This window comes from Enhydra lutris, unplaced genomic scaffold (assembly GCF_002288905.1).
Source record: "Enhydra lutris kenyoni isolate GAN:26980312 unplaced genomic scaffold, ASM228890v2 scaffoldscaffold27, whole genome shotgun sequence".
NCBI classification, from domain to species: Eukaryota; Metazoa; Chordata; class Mammalia; order Carnivora; family Mustelidae; genus Enhydra; species Enhydra lutris.
In genome coordinates, this window is record NW_019154111.1 from 6,804,289 (window position 1) to 6,819,122 (window position 14,834).

Consider the following 14,834-nt stretch of genomic DNA (forward strand, 5'->3'; position numbering starts at 1 on the left):
TAAGTTTATAATCTTCACTTTGCAAAATGCATTTGAGATTCACTATTGCAGGTATCGATAGTTTGTGTCTTTTGTTGCTGAGTAATATTCCACTATATGTATTCATCACAGTTATGCATTTACCTATTGATGGACACTTGGATTATTTCTAGATTGTGTGGAGTATGACTAAAGAACTATAAATGTTTGCATAAGGTTTCTATTTTGATATACACTTTTATTTCTCTTGAGTATTTACCTTAGAGTTGTGCTGCTGTAAGGTAAGTATATGTTTTACTCTGTGATAAAGTGATAAATATTTCTAATAATGGCTGTACCATTTTGCATTCCAACCAGTAATATCTCTTTGATTTATTCTGAGTAATTTATTCACATAGTTTACTAATTTTCTCATTATTTATATCTTATTTTACATTGTTATAAAAGTCATTAAGGTTATATCTTTAATAGAAGCTTTACTTGTTTTCATAACCTTTTGATAGTTTCCTATGATTCTTTTTTATTCTGATTTTTTATTCTTTAAATATTTTTAATATAGTTATGTTTTCTCTCTGGTATTTCATCATGTGATATTTTTGGCAGCTTAGATCTAATTGTGTTTTTCCCCCCTTCATGAAATGTACACTGATTTTTGGTCATTGTGAACAGTTTCCCAGTGTGTGTATGGTAATTTTGGATTTCCTAGTGCATTGGGAATTGATATGTGAGAATCCAGTGAGTCCTGGGTTGAAGATATGCCTTTTAGAAATTATTTGCATTAGGGTTTACTAGGGACTCCAAAAAGCTACCAATTCAGTCTCACTTTAAGTTAATTTTATTGACCTGAGTGTATTTCCTTTGAAGGAAAGTAGGCTATGGCTTCAATTTCTTAGAGGACTTAAGGAAAAAGAAATGTTCCCTTCTTATTTCTCATTTATGTCAGGCACACTTTTTTTTTTTTTTTCCTATCAGTCCTTTTATTCATTAGGTAACCCTTCAAATTCCTAACTTTATTCGGGTTCCTTAGTCTATCTCTCCATATAGTTAGGGTGAATCCATGTCTCTTTTACCCTCATACCTGCTAAAACCCACACCTCTGGTTAATAAGGCAGATTCTGTTTAATAGTATTTTACTTTTGCCCTTTGTTTATCCCTACAAATTAGATATTATTTTACATAGCCAATACTTTTAAAATTTAACCAATTTTTATCATTTTCTTTTTTTTTTTAAAGATTTTTTTTTTTAATTTATTTGTCAGAGAGAGAGAGCGAGAGCGAGCACAGGCAGACAGAGTGGCAGGCAGAGGCAGAGGGAGAAGCAGGCTCCCCACAGAACAAGGAGCCCGATGTGGGACTCGATCCCAGGACGCTGGGATCATGACCTGAGCCGAAGGCAGTGGCTTAACCAACTGAGCCACCCAGGCATCCCTATCATTTTCTTTTTTCATTATTTCTTATCTCATAGATCTTTCCTCTAAGTTCATTATCTTATATTTCATACACAGTTGCTTTATATAACTCCAATATGTGAAAATCTATGAATACTGCTTAGCTGAATTATGTGACTTGTTCCCTTGTGTGTTAATTGGTCTTTGTGATTTCATATTTGGTGATTCTTTAACTGCATGGGAATCCTATGAGGCTCTGACTTTGCTTTTGCAAGGTGCTGGAGAAAGGGATTATTTAATGATCTGGGGCCATTTAGCTCCTATCTTCCAAGTCTTTCCTTAATGTAGGAGTTTAAGTTCAGCTACCACATACTGTAGCTGACCCAAGACTTATTATCCAGATCTTTAAACTGATACGCTGTAGGCAACCAGTAAAAGAGGGGATATATATACAAATCTATCTGACACTTCCATTCATTTGCAAGGCATAGAGAATAATTTCCATTGTCTTGAGAGAGTGATTCAATCTGCCAGAATCTGTGGTTCCCTTCCTGGTAGTAGCTTAGCACTTCACAGAACCTGTCCAATCATCTTTTGGATAGGAAATACAGATCAGATTAAATACATTTACACAGAAGAGAATTAAGAGATCATCCAATGCAATTATGGAAAAAAACAAAGGATCCACCCAAGTTCATGCATACAGCTGGTGGTAAAACATGGACAAGGACCCAATTTGGTGTTAGGTAAAATGTGTAAGTGTTTCAACAGACATAAATATCGACATGAGTTCATCACTCAGGAGCAGGACATCTGCAGCCAAATAGATCAATTCTTATTTTGTTTTCTGCCTTCTTCCCTTCTCCTTATCCATTATCTAACCCCAGGCTTCTCATTAATATGGATGTTTAGGCTTTAATTATACTTGTTATGGTATTAAACTAGATAAAGTTGTTGCAAATGTTCCATGCTGGTTTTTAAAGATTATAAATCTAAATCATGTTACACTGCAATAGCAAAGGTTTATTTATATGGACTTCAATACCACATTAATCAGGAATACATTAATTTGTAACTTATCATTTGGGACAAGCAGGGCTGGAGTTTGCTCGTATTTCTATTTGTGAAAAATATATTTTGGAATAAATGGATGGTATATACAAACTTCAGGAAGCGTGGTTAACCACTTTAAGAAATTATTTTCAATTAACACAGAGCATCTGTTTTCAATAGTTGGCATGTTAATTACAAATCTTGTCTTTTCAATAAAGGGAGTCATGGATATTCACTAGGCACAGCTATGTTAAACTGATTCAGACTTCAAGGCAGCAGAACTGTATTAAAAATTTTTACCAAAAATTAAGACACTACAGGGGTACCTGGGTGGTTCAGACAGTTAAGCTCCTGTTTCAGCTCAGGTCATGATCCCAGGGTCTTGGGATCAAGCCCCACTTCAGCAAGGAGTCTGCTTCTCCCTCTCTCTCTGCTCCTCCCTTGCTTGTGCGCTCTCACTGTCTCTCAAATAAATACAGAAAATCTTAATTAAAAAAAAAAAAAACAAAAAACTAAGACATTGAAAAATCACAAGCCACTCCACTACTGCATTTAGCTGGAGAGAATTAAGAAGTTGGGCTAAGATTCTGAAAAATTATGTTCTGAATTCATTCACAAACTTACAAACTAAAGAACAAAAATAGTAATAGAAATAGTTTGTTCATTTAAAGGAGATAGTTCAGAAGGAGAACAGATTGAGTTAAGTCAAGAATAACTCTGTGAACTGTAGAAGAATGAACTTTTAGAGTTACCCAATTACTAATTTCCTCTTCTCTCTTTTCTATGGAACCAATTATCACTGTTGGTTCTTTAAAACTCCTTTCATATGCCAACTTCTCTACGAAACCTTCCTGACTCAAAGTCTCAATGAGATACCATTATTCTCATCTATCAAAATATCTATATAATCTCTACCAGAGAACTTTCGTACAGTGATGCAAAAGTTGGTGTGTGTGTCCAGACATCACATATCAAATCTTCTTAAGATCATTCAACCTTAATCTTCGTGAAGGTAGGAGCCATATCTTTGTTATCCTTGCTGAGCATGGAGCCTGATGTGGGGCTTGATCCCAAGACCCTGAGATCATGACTTATGCTGAAGGCAGACACTTAAACAACTGAGCCACCCAGGCGCCCCCAATATTTACTTCTTAAAACCTACAGGCATTGTTTCAATTACATTGTTCAATTACATTGTTACAAATACATTGTTTCAATGTATTTAGTACCTTCCTTCAATTTAGCTGAAAACTTTGCAAACTTAATATAATCAAGCAGCTCTAATCCACTGGATTAGGGAAACGAGATTATATAAGAATAAGAAGAGAAGAAAGTCAACTAAGAAAAGAAGAAAGGAAAGCAGAGATATAAAGCATACTTCAAGAAATTGAGTTAGAGTCAATATTAACACACTTTTATTCAGTACCCACTATGAACTATATATTGCATTTGATATCAAACTGAATTTTGTACAGAATTAAAGGAATTAGAGTCCTAACTTGAGAATAAAAGATGAAAAGGATTTCCTTTTTACTAACATTTTAGAAAGGCCTAGGAAGGGAAGAAAGCTATAGGAAATGCATTGCTGTACCCATTGTACTCCCAACCTAACAGATGCCTACTGATAGGAAGGTTATAGCTATTATTCTTGCTCTTCCACTTACTAGGTATACAACATAAGGAGAGTCACTTAACTATGCTTTTAGCAGTAATACCACCATGAAGAATGGTTTTAAGGATTGAATATTAAGGGGAAAAAAGTCCATAAAAATGCCTGGCACAAGGTAGGTACTCAATTTCAGTTTTTAGATAGCACAGTGTTATACTTTCTCTTTTATTCTGGGTAATAATAGACTTCTTCATATTATTAGAAACAGTCAAACAATTTAAGAATTAGAATACTCTTTTTTGTTCTCACATAATTAAAGGTAGTTGTGGTGTGCCTGACATGCATCACCAATTCTGTGAAACAACAGAACCAAGTGGAGGGAGCTGCCTTTCAGTCAGAAAAGCTGGAATGGAACAATGGCTGCTCAAGGTCTAGTTCAACCCCAAGTGTCTGATGCTCTGTTTCATGGTGAGGGTAATAAATGGCTTTATTTCCTCCCTGTTCTACGTCATAACATCGTAACTGATAAATCTTTAACACACATGATCCCTACCATCCTGAAAACATGACTGAAATAAAAATTCATATGGTTCTTTGTTCCTAGATGTGTTGCCGTTCTTCTCATTGCTTATATCACAAAGGAGAGGGATAAGAAAACAAGAGAAGATGCAGCCAAGAATACTATATCCAGCTAGGATATCATTGAAAATAGAAGGAGAGATTAAAAACTTCCAGGACAAACAGAAACTGAAAGAATTTGCAAACACCAAACCAGCTCTACAGGAAATATTGAAAGGGGTCCTCTAAGCAAAGAGAGACCCTGAAAGTAGTAGATCAGAAAGGAACAGAGACAATATACAGTAACAGACACCTTACAGGCAATACAATGGCACTAAATTCATATCTCTCACTAGCTACACTGAATGTAAATGGGCTAAATGCCCCAATAAAAAGACACAGGGTATCAGAATGGATAAAAAAACAAAACTCATCAATATGCTGCCTACAAGAAACTCATTTTAGACCCAAAGACACCTCCAGATTTAAAGTGAGGGGGTGGAAAACAATTTACCATGCTAATGGACATCAGAAGAAAGCTGGGGTGGCAATCCTTAGATCAATTAGATTTTAAGCCAAAGACTATAATAAGAGATGAGGAAGGACACTATATCATACTCAAAGGGTCTGTCCAACAAGAAGCTCTAACAATTTTAAATATCTATGCCCCTAACATGGGAGCACTCAACTATATAAACCAATTAATAACAAAATCAAAGAAACACATCAACAATAATACAATAATAGTAGGGGACTTTAACAGTCCCCTCACTGAAATGGACAGATCATCCAAGCAAAAGATCAACAAGGAAATAAAGGCCTTAAATGACACACTGGACCAGATGGACATCACAGATATATTCAGAACATTCCATCCCAAAGCAACAGAATACACATTCTTCTCTAGTGCACATGGAACATTCTCCAGAATAGATCACATCCTGGGTCATAAATCAGGTCTCAACTGGTAACAAAAGATTGGGATCATTCTCTGCATATTTTCAGACCACAATGCTCTGAAGCTAGAAATCAATCACAAGAAGAAATTTGGAAAGAACCCAAATACATGGAGACTAAACAGCATCCTTCTAAAGAATGAAAGAAATTAAAGAAAAATTGAAAATGGAAATAAATGATAATGAAAACACAACTGTTCAAAATCTGTGGGACACAGCAAAGGCAGTCCTGAGAGAAAATATATAGCGATAAAAACCTTTCTCAAGAAACAAGAAAGGTCTCAAATACACAACCTAACCCTACACCTAAAGGAGCTGGAGAAAGAACAACCCTGCAGGAGAAGAGAAATCATAAAGATCAGAGCAGAAATCAATGAAATAGAAACCAAAAAAAAACACCAGAACAAATCAACGAAACTAGGAGCTGGTTCTTTGAAAGAATTAATAAGATTGATAAACCCCTGGCCAGACTTATCAAAAGAAAAGAGAAAGGACCCAAATTAATAAAATCATGAAAGCAAGAGGAGAGATCACAACCAACACCAAAGAAATACAAACAATTATAAGAACATACTATGAGCAACTCTATGCCAACAAATTTGACAATCTGGAAGAAATGGATGCATTCCTAGAGACATATAAACTAACAAAACTGAACCAGGAAGAAATAGAAAACCTGAACAGACGCATAACCAGTAAGGAGATTGAAACAGTCATCAAAAATCTCCAAACAAACAAAAGCCCAGGGCCAGACGGCTTCCCAGGGGAATTCTACCAAACGTTTAAAGAAGAACTAATTCCTATTCTCCTGAAACTGTTCCAAAAAATAGAAACGGAAGGAAAACTTCCAAACTCATTTTATGAGGCCAGCATCACCTTGATCCCAAAACCAGACAAGGATCCCATCAAAAAAGAGAACTACAGACCAATATCCTTGATGAACACAGATGCAAAAATTCTCACCAAAATACTAGCCAATAGGATCCAACAGTACATTAAAAGGATTATTCACCACGACCAAGTGGGATTTATTCCAGGGCTGCAAGGTTGGTTCAACATCCGCAAATCAATCAATGTGATACAACACATTAATAAAAGAAAGAACGAGAACCATATGATACTCTCCATAGATGCTGAAAAAGCATTTGACAAAGTATAGCATCCCTTCCTGATCAAAACTCTTCAAAGTGGAGGGATAGAGGGCACATACCTCAATATTATCAAAGCCATCTATGAAAAACCCACCGCAAATATCATTCTCAATGGAGAAAAACTGAAAGCTTTTCCGCTAAGGCCAGGAACACGGCAGGGATGTCCATTATCACCACTGCTATTCAACATAGTACTAGAAGTCCTAGCCTCAGCAATCAGACAACAAAAAGAAATTACAGGCATCCAAATCAGCAAAGAAGAAGTCAAACTATCAATCCTGGCAGATGATATGATACTATATGTGGAAAACCCAAAAGACTCCATTCCAAAACTGCTAGAACTTGTACAGGAATTCAGTAAAGTGTCAGGATATAAAATCAATGCACAGAAATCAGTTGCATTTCTCTACACCAACAACAAGACAGAAGAAAGAGAAATTAAGGAGTCAATCCCATTTACAATTGCACCCAAAACCATAAGATACCTAGGAATAAACCCAACCGAAGAGGCAAAGAATCTATACTCAGAAAACTATGAAGTACTCATGAAAGAAATTGAGGAAGACACGAAGAAATGGAAAAATGTTCCATGCTCCTGGATTGGAAGAACAAATATTGTGAAAATGTCTATGCTACCTAAAGCAATCTACACATTTAATGCAATCCCTATCAAAATCCCATTCATTTTTTTCAAAGAAATGGAACAAATAATCCTAAAATTTGTACGGAACCAGAAAAGACCTCAAAGATCCAAAGAAATATTGAAAAAGAAAGCCAAAGTTAGTAGCATCACAATTCCAGACTTCAAGCTCTATTACAAAGCTGTCATCATCAAGACAGTATGGTACTGGCACAAAAACAGACACACAGATCAATGGAACAGAATAGAGAGCCCAGAAATAGACCCTCAACTCTATGGTCAACTAATATAATCAACAAATATAATCAACAAAGCAGGAAAGAATGTCCAATGGAAAAAAGACAGTCTCTTCAACAAATGGAGTTGGGAAAATTGGACAGCCACATGCAGAAAAATGAAATTGGATCATTTCCTTACACCATACACGAAAATAGACTCAAAATGGATGAAGGACCTCAATGTGAGAAAGGAATCCATCAAAATCCTCAAGGAGAACACAGGCAGAAACCTCTTCAACCTCAGCCTCAGCAACTTCTTCCTAGGAACATTGCCAAAGGCAAGGGAAGCAAGGGCAAAAATGAACTATTGGGATTTCATCAAGATCAAAAGCTTTTGCACAGCAAAGGAAACAGTTAACAAAACCAAAAGACAACTGACAGAATGGGAGAAGATATTTGCAAATGACGTGTCAGATAAAGGGCTAGTGTCCAAAATCTATAAAGAGCTTAGCAAACTCAACACCCAAAGAACAAATAATCCAATCAAGAAATGGGCAGAGGACATGAACAGACATTTCTGCAAAGACTACATCCAGATGGCCAACAGACACATGAAAAAGTGCTCCATATCACTCGATATCAGGGAAATACAAATCAAAACCACAGTGAGATACCACCTCACACCAGTCAGAATGGCTAAAATTAACAAGTCAGGAAATGACAGATGCTGGCAAGGATGCAGAGAAAGGGAAACCCTCCTACACTGTTGGTGGGAATGCAAGCTGGTGCAGCCACTCTGGAAAAGAGCATGGAGGTTCCTCATAAAGTTGAAAATAGAGCTACCCCATGACCCAGCAATCACACTACTGGGTATTTACCCTAAAGATACAAAGGTAGTGATCCGAAGGGGCACGTGCACCCGAATGTTTATAGCAGCAATGTCCACAATACCCAAACTATGGAAAGAGCCTAGATGTCCATCAATAGATGAATGGATAAAGAAGATGTGGTATATATATATATATATATATATATATATATATATACATACATACATACCAAGGAATACTATGCAGCCATCAAAAGAAATGAAATCTTGCCATTTGCAATGACATGGATGGAACTAGAGGGTATTATGCTTAGCGAAATAAGTCAGTCAGAGAAAGACAACTATCATATGATCTCCCTGATATGAGGAAGTGGAGATGCAACGTCGGGGGTTTGGGGGGTAAGAAAAGAATAAATGAAACAAGATGGGATCGGGAGGGAGACAAACCATGAGACCCTTAATCTCGCAGAACAAACTGAGGGATGCTGGGGGAGGAGGGTCGGGAGACGGTGGTGGGGTTATGGACATGGGGGTGGTGTGTGCTGTGGTGAGTGCTGTGAAAATCTGGTGATTCACAATGGGGCTAAAAATACATTATATGTTTATAAAAAATACAATTAATTAAAAATTAAACAAGTGTGTAAATCTGGTGATTCACAATGGAGCTAAAAATACATTATACGTTTATAAAAAAATACAATTAATTAAAAATTAAACAAAAACAAACCAGAATGAAATTATGTCATTTGCAAAAACAAACAAACAAAAACAAAACAAAACAAAAAAAAACCAAGGGAAGGAAGTACCTTGCTCCAAAATCCACCAGAAGTAAATTATACAAACTTAATCTTCAAGAGGGTTTACTTTCTCACTTGATATTAAACAATGCCCAATACGTATGGTTAAGGGACAGAAGAGATCTGAAATTCAGGTGATTCCCCAAAGCTAAGCTGAGGTTTCTGAAGTCCACTTACACATATGTAAACATGTGCACATGTGTATAAACCCAAAGAGATATCCTAACAAACATACATACCTACTTATAGCAACTATATGCATCAAAGATGTGAATAAAATCGGTAAAGATCGGTTAGGGCACCTGGGTGGCTCAGTTGGTTAAGTGTCCAACTCTTGATTATGGATCAGGTCATGATCTTGGGGTCATGAATTGAACCCCATGTCAGGCTCTGTGCTGGGTGTGGAAACTGCTTAAGATTCTCTCTCCCCCTCTCCTTCTACCCTCTCCCCTCATGTATGTTGTCTCTCTCTCAAAAAAAATTAATAAACAAACAAAAGAGAATAGGTAAAGATGTGAGTGAATGAGCAAGAGGCTTGGTAGGGAAGCAAGAGATGGGAAATGTGATACATGGATGAAGATCAAGGTAGATGACAAGGCAGAGAAAGGAAATGTAAGTGGCTCCATGGAGACCAACGGACGCTAGTGTGCAAAATGTTCCCGCTTAGAACATGAACACAACCAGTTGTAAGAGCCAGAGCCCTTTTTGTGAGTGAAGATTCTAAATTTATATGTGCTATTTGGAGCCATCATATGCAGTCATCTCTGATACCAACTGAGACATTTAATATGAAAACACTACATCTGGTGACTATCTTCCTAAGAAAATGAAGAAATCCTTCTTTTCCATGAAAGGTAATTCTTCCTTGTCTAACAGCAAATGCATCATGTCTTTAAATGGGATTATCTCAAAAACAATAATCACATTCATGTTCCAAGTACTTCCTTTGCCTCTTGTTACCTGTTAGGCTGGTCACTTGACATTCCACTCGATATTTCCACAGATCATGTTACTGGGATGTAAATACCCCATTTGAAATATATCAAGAGTTATCATCTGCCAATTAAAAGTTCATTAGAACTCCCTCTATGATATTCTACCATCTCACCACTGGGGAGAATTTCTGAAAAGTGAACATTTTGTAATTTATGTAATTAAATGATTTAAGCTACATAGAACAGGCCATCATTCTAAAAGCTGCTTTGTTGTTGGGGCAGGATGGACTATCTCTAAATCAGAATGCTTTCGGAGGTTTTCTTAAGAGAAATACAGTGGCCTGCTAGCCCAGGGAGCTCGGACAAGTAGTTTGGCCTCCTAAGAACGAACTCTGCCTAGGTGGAGAATTTTTCAACCAGCCTGTGCTGTTATACAGAGGTGGAAATCCTGGTGTTGCATGATGAATTGTCCTCATTTCTGAGGGTGGCCTTTCTCATCCCCAATGGTCTGCTTCTATGAGTTGGCAAAAGGAAGGCTGGAGAGATCACAATTCCCACCTGCTTCCTATTCTCCTGTAGCCTGAGATGGGGTACCAGCGAGGCCTCCTTTAATATACTTAATTCTGCCCGACACTGGCATCAACAGAACATGTATAGTTAGAAACATTAAGTTAGGGTGAACTGTCTGCTAGGAAAGGTCCTAGGCACTTCACCTACAGCATATCATGGAACCCTAACAATCATTCTAACAAACTAGCATTCTGATATTCACTCTACATACAAGCAAACTGAGGCTCAGAAAGGCTCCACAGAGACAAAGCCATGTTGATAGTGAGTGGCAGGACCAGGGATTCAAATCGGTCAATGCAACCGCAAAATCATGGAAGTTTATCATGCCAGGCCTTGACACAGAAATTCATGTGAAACGCAACGTGAGTACAGCCACATGGCCAAGTGCAGCACACCCCAGACTGGGAAACATCTCAAGGGCAAGTCTGGGAGGAGGAGGAGTTTGAGAGTAAACACAGGGCATCCATTCCCCTGACAGATGGCTGCCTTTACGAATCTTCCCTCCAAGGGTGGGACTGTGCGGAGAGGGATGTAGGTTTTCATCAGCTGGGAAAAGTCATGGCATAATCTGAGGAGGTGTCTGCTTTCTGGCAAATTTCACTGCTCACCAAGTATAGTCCCAGAGCTCTGGCGACAAAATCAAGAAGAATGTTCTCTCATTTCTTTTCTCAGGAGGACTGGGGGCTGACTTCCTGGCTTGGAGGCAAGGCAGTTTTTCTCTACAATCCCACTCCTGCCGCTACAACCCCCAATGTGTCTGTTTAGCACATATTTCTTTCTTCTAAGTAGTAAAACTTAAGAAGAGAGCAAGTATGCAATTTCGGAAGTCAGAACGGCACTTTCGGAATTAACACTATTTTAAGGTTCCAATATTTTTAAAATACAGTGTCAGAAAGTAACTGAGAAGCAACTGAGAAAGGGGGATTAGATGCTACTTTTAACTGTGTTTTCAGCAATGGTGATACTGAAAACCTTCCCGCTTCTATTGGTTCACTCACTGGCATGTGGAATGCTTGTTTAACAGAGTCCTGTCTCCAGAATCAGATGTATAATACAGTCTGGGTTCCCACAATGGCCAAAGGTTTGCCTCTACAAAGGAGGATGATATTGGTACCCAGGGACACAAGCTCTCCCTAGGCATGAGGATGGGTATGAAGCAGACCACGTATTTCCTCACACGAACTTCCCTGTAATCAATAGTAACACAGTGTTAAAGGTAGTCAGGTAGGGTTAGGAGAACCATGAGGGCAGTTTTTCAGTATAAAATTAGCTGGCTCTTAGAGGACATTGATTTCTCCAGTAATGTAACCAGGAAAATGCACAGATAAAAACACACAGAACCACACTTCTAGATAATAAAAAAATAAAATAAAATAAAATAAAACTAAAAAAATAAAGACAGAATAATTTTCTTTTTTTTATGTTTTCTTAGATTGAAAAATAGATTGAAGATGCTGGATGGTATACTTGAAATAGTGCATTTCAACCATCACAGGAAGATGGATTTCTTTCCTTCCTTCCAATTTAATGTAAAAGCTTTGAGGGAAAGGACTGCGTGAGCTTCCCTTTATATTTCTGGCAGTACCTAGTATGTTTCTCTCACATAATGGGCATTAAAAATACTTATTAAGTTTACTGAATTAAATTGCCTCAAGTCACACAGGTAGAATAAGGCAGGCTGAGACTGGAGCCCAGATTTTTTGGTAACTAGTCCTATGGTGTTCTCATTACACTGTACAGTCATAACTAAAAGAAAAAAAAGTATCTATATATTGAACACACCATGCAGATTGTAAAATTTCAAAAGATATCTTTTGATGATGGTTTTTTCATTTTTGCTCCCTGGACCTCAGCATATCCTAAACTGCCCTTTCATATCATAAACTGTCCCCTATATGGTATTAAGTGATCTAATGATAAAATGTATAGAAATCTTAAAGGACCATGCCCACATAGGTATTATCACTACTAATGCTCTGTTTATGGGATTTTAGGCCTAACCATGGTGATGTAGGATGAACCAAAATTCTTTTGATGGCTGGGCCTTCCTGTATTACCTTATAGCCAATACTTGAACATCTATTCTTTAGAATTTTCAGAATACCAAAGATGCTTAAAATAAGCACCATACATAAATTAGAGGGTTGTGTGGAGAAACTGAAAGTAAAATGTCCCAAAGATAAAAGAAAGGGAACTTTTACAGAGAAGGAAAGGAAATCACATCAAATCAGTGAGAAAGGTGGGCACAGGCCACTGAGATGGGACTTTAGAATTAAGAGGACAGTGACAGATGATGTGAAGGGTGGCCCATGGCAGAAGCCATGCAGAGGCGTTAGGGCTTTAATAATAAAATACATCAAACTTGGTCTTGGAAATCATTCCATTAGCCTTTAAGTTATTTCTGAGGACACCAAGAACAGAGGCAAAGAGACAAATGAGAAAGACCGTTAGTGGTAGAACTATAACTAGAATTATGTTTGTTTTTACACAGATTTGTTGTGCAGTGAACCTGAAAGGCAGGGGCAATGCAAGGGTAGGGATATGCCCTGAGTTCATACAGGTTTGGGGGCACAGAAGAGAAGGACAGATAGAGCAGGAGTGGCTAACTTCGCAGGAGAATCCCACTGTTCCATGAGAGAGGACAGCTAAGCACAGCAGAAGATGCTTTTGTTGCTGTTCCTTTACCAACCTCTGACCCGAGACTAAAAGCTGTTCTGAGATGACCACCGAGTACAGTTCAGTGAGTGTGGCACCAGGGCCTAGCTCTGTGGGCAATTATCCAGTTTTCTAGACGATGAGATGACAGAACTGAAAGCAAAGTTTTTCATGTCTGTGAGAAAAATGGATTACTATCTGGCAGATCAGTGACTGAGTCCCATCTTTAAGAGATTCTCAGATTTTCTAGTGAGAAAAGAAATAACACTGAAGCCTGATGTCTTTTTTTTTTTTTTTAAGATTTATTTATTTATTTGACAGAAATCACAAGGAGGCAGAGAGGCAGGCAGAGAGAGAGGAGGAAGCAGGCTCCCCACTGAGCAGAGAGCCTGATGCAGGGCTCGATCCCAGGACCTTGGGATCATGACCTGAGCCAAAGGCAGAGGCCTTAACCTGCCTGACAGAGCTACCTGTCAGAGCCACCCAGGCCTGACGTCTTTTTTTTTAACTGTGAGGTTACGCAACCCCTATGTGTACATGTGTATGTTTGCACCGGGGTCGGGGGAGCTCTCCACAGTTGCATGGGTGCCCGCCTAAGTGTTGGTGAGCGTCACGGACAAGTTACAAACAGTTTTTAATTTGTTATTTGATGTTGAGAGTCTTACTGATGGCTGTAACACAGAGCAGAGCAACTGGTGTCAGCTTTAGAGCCACTAAGGACACATAGTCAGATAAAGCTGGATTTGAACCTACCACATCATGTCTCAGCTTCCTATCTACAGAGTAGGGATGAGAATAATACCCACAACAACAACAATACTATCCACTGCACAGGGATAACGGGGAAAGTAAATAAGATGGTACATACAAAGCACCAGCCAGATATGGGCTCAGAATAATGTAATTGTTGTTGTTGTCTTAATTTGAACCCATTTGTGTTTTGTGCACAATCTAAAGAATAAAACAACGTGACAAAGATAATTAACATTTATTAAGGGCCGACTATGAGCCATAAGAATTATTATTCATTATTTCATTTAATCATCTCAACAGGGCATCAGGTAGGTAAAGACTGTTCCTGTTTAACAGATGCAGAATGTGAGGTTCAGAATGCTCTATTTAACCTGTCATAAAGCCACACAGCTTATAACTGGTAGATAGAGGACTGGAAACCAAATCTGTATCCATTTTGAATAAACCACATGAATTATTCTTCTCATTTGGAAATTAGTTTGTTAGAATGAAAACTGAAGAAGGTTCACATGTGTCTATGTTGATTTAACGAGTCTTCATTAAGCACCAACTTTAGTTGCTGAAAACATTACCAAAAAAAATTCCATAAGCAATAGCTACACCTCTGGCCTCTATGTCCTTACAGTCTGGGAATGATTATCATCCCTAAACTGCCAGAGAGACCCTCTCCTTGCTGGAGAGGAGGGAAGTACATACACAAACCCAACCAAGTGGAAACTGTCACCTTCACAGCCAAATCAGCC